We start from the raw sequence: 7,299 nt of genomic DNA, 5'->3' as shown, positions 1-7,299 counted from the left end.
TGACAATTAAACTCAAATGTCTATAAGGATAAAATGAAGTGATGACATTTTATATCCAAAAGGCCAAAGGTCAACTTCATATTATTCAACACTGTAACTCAGGAAGAAGCGACTGTGAGCATATTTCCTGCAACTTGGCTGGTTGGTGGAGGAAACAACCGAGAGGTGGTGATTCTGGTTTGTTGGTAAATCGGCTCTGGTTATCAGTCTCTTTGATTAGTAATAATCAGAAAAAAACATCTGTCGAAGCCTAATGGAAATAAGCTAATACCTTTTTCTTGATGTCCTGTGCTCGCTCTTCCATCATGTTTCTACGCACATATCAACACGACGCTTTAATACCTGTATGTTTTGCTCGAGGGGTTGTAGCACATAAATGATTCATACAAGCTGTGCGTTGGAAACAAAAACCCAGAGAAAACAGTCAGTGATTTTTGTTGTAGCTCATGTTGTAGCTTCACTCTGTTTAACCCACTTTACACTGACTTGCTTCACACAGAGGCAGCGATTCGCTTTTCCTTCAGGCCCCATTTTTCAGAATTAGTAGGCCCATGCTGCTCGCTCTGTCTGGACGGCTGTGATTGGTCATCTCTCAGAGAGAATGAGAAACTTCTGAGTATTGTATAAAACACACTTTGTTGCACATGCACTCACAGAAACATGTTCACACACACACACACATGCACACACACCACACACAATCACAAACACCCTTTGACAAGCACCTGAGGGGCGGGACTTATCGACTGAGCCATGGACTCATCAGAAGATTGTTCAGTCGGGCCACTCGCATTAATGGTGAAGTAAATTGAAAAATGCAATCAATGATTGGAGTGAATGCTCGGCGGTAATGATATCAGCGTGAGATAATCCAATAATTGCCAAGCTGATGTATTCTCTATTGGTATTTGGCCGTTCTGCCTGTCACTATAAAGTATGCTCCCCTTTTCTTTCCCCTGGCCATGAGTGGAGGGCAGAGATATCCAGAGAAAGGGAGGCTGCAGCTGCTATGTGAGTGCAGCTAATGAAGGTAAGGCTTTCTCAGTATAATGCACAGAAACTCCCCTCTCTATTCATTTGACTGCAGATAGCCATGATTGTTAAGAACGACCACAGAATCTGAAATGTTCCAGGAAAAGTTTTTAGAGATAACAAGAATCATCACCTCATGGTTGTATGCCTCCGCCACTCAGAGTAGTTTCAGATTACATCTCTGTTTATCCAGAATCATATAATTTTTTTCACAATTGCTGTGTGAAGTCTTGAGTAATGGCTAAAAAGTATTTTGTGAGGTCACTGTGACAGTTATTTTTTTGGGCAGTTTTTGTCTTAATTCGGATGGGGACAGTGAGAGAGTGACAGGAAAGTTGGGGAGAGAGAGGGGATGACATGCAGCAAAGGGCGATAAGGACTGAGCCTAAGTGGTACGTGCTCTACCAGACCTTCTGCCACCAAAATATAATCAGTTCATCCTTGCGTCCAGGTTAATGTTCTTACCAAATGTGAAGAAATTCCCTCAAGGCATTACAGAGATATTGCCTTCACAAGGCTTTTTTTGTGTGATCTTTGACCTTTGACCACTAAAATCTAATCAGCTCATCCTTGAGTCCAAGTGAACATTTCTGCCAAATATGAAGAAGTTGTGTCGAGGCGATACTGAAATTTCGTGTCCATGAGAATGGAATGGACAGAATACGCCGCTCTGGCTGTTGCCAGTGTGGAGGTATAAAACGTAACACAACTGGGATGGACTTCAACAACACTGCTGGAGCTGGCTGTTGGAAGCAAAATCAGCCTTTTGCTGCTTCCTTGAACCTGCTGGACTGAAGTTAAAAAAAGCCATGACATCAGGGTAATATCATCAGGTTGGTTATTTGTCTACTGGTCAAAATGAGGAGCTGCAAGAAAATAAAATAAATGAGCAACAGTGACACCTAACACTGTAAAAGTGATCCTGGACAGTTTAATAACTGAGGAGACTGGACAAAACCTTTGAGATCAAATAATCCAACCTCTCACCACAATGATCCTTATGTTTTAGACAATGTGACAGTCAGTGGCAACCACTGAAGTGTTCAGCATTTTCTTACTTTTAATATAGCAGTATTATGCTGTGGGAACTCCCACATCTGGATCTATAACCCCTTGATGCTCAAACTGGTTGAAACCATAGACTGTAAATAAAGATGGACAAAGCCTTTGTGACATCACCCACAAGTTTCTTAAGAGCAGTTTTGAAGCTGAGAGTGAGCTGCTCCACCGTTGCCATTTTGGCAGTGCCTGACTCTACCTACCTCCAGGCTAATCCTAAAATGGTCAAAGAGGTGGAGCTGAGATGTCAGTTCATTCACGACAAGCATAAGCTTCCATTAGCATTGTTAGCACAGCTGGGCGTCTTGCTCAAAGGCTAACTCAAGGCTAATTTATTTGCTGTCTAAAATGCTAGTCAGGTATGGTAAGTACAGACACTGATACCTGAATATTTATCCATCTATTTTCTGGTGCTTATCTGGGGTAAGCCTCCAAAGGAAGGCCGGTGGCATCCTCACCAGATTTCCGAACCACCTCAACTGGCTCCTTTTGACATGAAGCGGTAGCAGCTATAGCTACTCTGAGCTCCCTCCAGATGTCTGAGCTCCTCACCCTATCTCTAAGCCTGAGCCCAGACACCCTACGGAGGAAACCCATTTAATACCGACTAGTGCTAAGATATAAATAAAATCATTCTATTATGTCACCAGTGGCTAGTCAATTGTACATAACTCTAATCATTAATAAAATATAGTAAACATAATAAAAAAGGTGAGTTGAAAAAAATCATCAGGGGAAAGAGAGTCATCAATGTTACTGAAGGAAATGAGGAGGGAATAACAGACAACACTGTGTATAAAGTGCTTCTGTATAAACAGCTGTGAACTGATGTCTTATCAACTGTCAAGAAACCCTTTTACTCTTGACCTCTTATAATGAATGCATATTTCTATGCTTCACCTTATCTGTTTGCACAATGTCAGATCGAAAAAAGGCAAACAACATATTTATGTGACAAATAATGACTATGACCTAAATATACAATAGTATTATTCCAACACTATCTTAAGACAGTTGTGTGTGTGCATGTGTATGCTTTTTCAATTATGTGCCATGCACCTTTTGCCACATCGCTTCCAAATTCCCCTTTAACACTGCTTCAAAGTCTGTGCTTTGCAATAAAAAGAGCTAAATAACAGGTTAAAAAATCTTACAACCCCAGTAAGGTGAAGGACATACATTGCAAGACCCAAAGAACGCTTTGTTCTACACTACCTCGCTCCACGCTTGCCTCTAGTATAATATATTTAGAACATAGACTCTAAGAATAGTATCATTGCCAGTATATATGTTTCACGCAAACCCTCGTAATGAACACTGTGGCCTCTAAGGGTCGCTAGCAGGGCTCCAAACCTTCAGCCTCTCTCTCAGAGTCTGTTATGAGCTGACTGCAGTGGTTGAGATTCAGTCTCCCACTGGGGACTGCAAACATTCTTGCCTATTCAGCATCTTCTCGCTCATTCTCGCTTTCCAGCCTCTCTCTATTTCCATCCCTGCCTCCCAGCCTTCATTCCCAGCAGGGGATAGAGTAGAGTGAAACGTACATTCATTAATTACCTACATAACATTCTCCCTTCCCTGCAACATTTTATTAAGAAGAAAAAAAGGCAAATGCAGGTCTGCATGGGTTGTTGTGATTTTCAGGATGAGATGAGAGATGATGAACATGGTGCAATGTGCAGTTTTTAGGAATTAGTTTTCCATCAGTAGTACTGTGCTGTTCACACACTGATGTAACTGTACTCTCAAGTAGATACATGACATGAGAAACTGTAACCTGGCATGTAGCTTTCCTGTAGTCTGACAACATTTGGACAAGTGAAACAGATGTTTGCAGTGTTTGGATAAAACAGACATTGTGAAGATGAATTCATTTATCGTCAGCTTTCAAAACTTCACCTGAGAGGACTGATCTTTTCTTCTTCTCGCTCACAAGCTGAAACAAAACAGCTTAAAGGGGTGCAGTGCTGGAGGAGGTTTGTTTCCTACTCCAGTACTCCAAAACTTATTACCATCCATCCTCATTCTCTGATCTGATCTGTCCATCATCAGGCCTCGTCAGATGTAATAATAATCTCTTGATGAACCGACTCCTTGAGAAGAAGTGATTGTGCATCCCCTGTTTGAGTCGAGTTCACCTGCCTCAAAACTTCCTGTGTTGTTTTACAATAAAACCTGTACATTTAAATACTTTACTACGTTAATTATGAAACATATTCAGGAAGTGGTGTGTTAGTATCAACAGTAGCTTTACAAATGACTTAAAAATATATATTTTATAATATAAAATATAGTTGAACTGCGATAAAGTGCTGGAAAATGATGATAAATAAGGTAATATGCCCAGATAATTGCTTTGGGTCACACCTGAATGAATGCAATGAGTTCAAATAAGGCTGGCTGATATAACAGTATGTATGGAGGGAGTGCCCCTAGGGTCGGTACTGGGACCCCTTCTCTTTGCAATATAGTGTACATCGTATTCTTGGGTCCAATTATCCGCTCACATGGCTTCTCATATATCTGCTATGCAGACACCCAACTATACCTGTCAATTCCCACCAGACGACCTTGTGGTCTCTGAGCGTATCTCGGGCTATCGCTCTGACATATCCACAAGGATGAAGGAACACCACCTTCAACTTAGCATCTCTAAGACTGAACTCTTAGTCATCCTGGCCAAGCTGTCTCTCCATCGCAATATCAATATCAATATCAATATCAATATCAATATCAATATCAATATCAATATCAATATCAATATCATCTCTTCATCTCTTACCCAAACCAAGGTCGTGAGAAACCTGGGTGTCATGTTTGATGACCAGCTCTCCTTCTCTGACCATGTTGCATTCATCCCACAGTCATGCTGCTTTGCTCTATACAATATCAGAAAAATCAGGTCTTACCCGACTCAGAATGACACCCAACTCTTGGTCCAGACCATGGTTATCTCTCGCCTTGACTACTGCAATGCTCTCATGTTGGGCCTCCCTTCACGCACAGTGAAGCCTTGCAGATTGTCCAGAATGTGTTGTGTCTCCTTTAATTTGTCACTTATCTACTGTATCTGTAACAACAGAAAATATGAATCAGCTTTCTCATGTTATTATTCACTCTTTAAATACATTCATCATGTGTAGTGTGATATAATTTATACAGGATTATTTATATTTAAAAGCAGTTTTCAAAGGTGCCAGTTAAACATCAGCATTTTAATCTGATTAAGCTAATAATTTTGAGTCAGGACCTCCAGTGTTTGGATCAGTGTGTTCACAAAAAATGTGAAAGTCAGTTGGTTATTTTGCTGTTTATGTCATGTTCTGGTTTTAAATATGTGATCAGTAACTATGCTGAACTCAAAACTGTAGTACTTCTGTCTTCTCTCTCAACAAAGAGTCAATTAAATTATTAAATTGAGTTTTAGTTATTTTTGACTTTAATTAAAAATGTGTGAGAGAGATTTCATAAAACAAAAGTCATCCATTATTTCCGTAAATTGATTAAACTAATTGCAGTTGGTGGGGGGCAAATCATGGCTGGTTTAGGCATCAAACCAAAACATTTAGGACTTAGACTTGAGACTGAGACTTGCAGACTTGTCCCACCTTTGAGCTTTCATATCGATATTTGTCTTGAGTAACATTATATACACATTGTATCTCACGTCTAATAACTATTTAAGAGTGCAAGCACTAGTATGTGTCATCTTTCCTGTAGTCATGTAAAAACCAAGACCAGCTTTGTCTTTAAAATAAAACGTGATCAAAGAGGGGCAACGGCTTGAAACGCACGATGCTCGGTGGCTCTGATGGGTTCAGCGAACACCTTGGTCCTCGCTGATCTTTCCACAGTTTTCAGAAAGGAGTTATTCCTCAAAACTGATTCAGTGCTGAAGAGTGATGGAGTTATATGTGGTTAGCATCAGCCAGCTGTGAATGGCTGATTTTAGATGACGATGATCTAGCCCGCTCTATAATCCCTCATCTCACTGTGGGCTCTCTCCTGTCAGGCTCTTTGGGCTTTGATCTGCTGACTTAACAGTATTTATCTTTACTCCAGTGTTTTCTGCTTGCCTAAGGTACAGTGCCGCACAGGGCTCTTCTTACGTGAGGAACTGCTTACATGTGTGCAGAAAAACACTGAAGACGCCATCGGAGAGCTTCGGGGCTTCACCAGATTTGGTGTGCTCAGAGCTTCTCAGTCTGTGGATACTACTCCTGCTCCCTGCAGAGTCTCACTGCTGCAGTTTGATTGATTCTTATTGTGTGTGTTAGTGCCAGTAATTGTGGAGAATATTAAATGAAATTGAAGAATATGGAATACAATTTACAATGCTGCCGTCAATTCGTTTTTACCAACAAAACGCATATTAAAACTTATAAACTTGTGACACAATATAAAAGCTGGATCCTTTTTGACAAGTGCAGAGATATTATTCGTTGATAGATGCTTGATCTTAGGCCAGTGTTTCAATTTGCTTCAGAGTGGAGTTAATAGCGTGTGCTCTCCTGTCAAACAGTATGTTATATATGGACAGATCATGACATTCCCCACCTCTTCCATTCAGTTTGACTTTTGAATGTTTGTATATGTTTTATCAAACACGAATGGATCCCTTAGCCCCTCCCTCTCTCGTTAGTGTACTGCCTTATCAGTCAGTTAATTTTATTTGTTAAATAGCACCTCCTGCTGTTGGGTTTGTATAGCAGTCATTTAGGTCAGGTAATCTGTGTCTCTAGTTTATGACATCATCAGTAAGCGTCTAGGTAGTTCTCCATGTCAGAGCAGAGGGAAAGTTCATGCCTTTTTTATCGGACATCATCCAGACGTTCAAGTCTTTGAAAGCATCGTCGGTATGTATAAATAAGCCTTTAGTTTACCATTTATTGATGTATATGTATATTTTTACAAAGCAGAGACATTATAACAGATTCATGTCGGCCACATGTTCTGGCTTGCTTTAAGTTGAGAGAATATGTATACAGAGACAATATATGTAGTATATACTTACCAGTAGCCTGTCTTTATGTTTTAGATATGTTTAATCTCACACACAATAGAAATCCGAACAGTTTTAACTGTATGTTTTTTCTTTCTGTCAGTTTTACCCTACTGCCAGTTGCTGCATTAAAGAAGTCAACTTGAGCCTCTTTGTCCGTGTAGTAATTGGGGATGGAGTTTATCTACCTGTCAATTCATGCAAGG

The sequence above is a fragment of the Seriola lalandi genome, unplaced genomic scaffold, assembly GCF_002814215.2.
Source record: "Seriola lalandi dorsalis isolate HSWRI2012SDOR001 ecotype SW California unplaced genomic scaffold, Sedor1 jcf7180002054686, whole genome shotgun sequence".
In the NCBI taxonomy this organism is placed as follows: domain Eukaryota; kingdom Metazoa; phylum Chordata; class Actinopteri; order Carangiformes; family Carangidae; genus Seriola; species Seriola lalandi.
The sequence above is the reverse complement of the archived record's forward strand: the minus strand, read 5'-3'. Positions refer to the sequence as shown.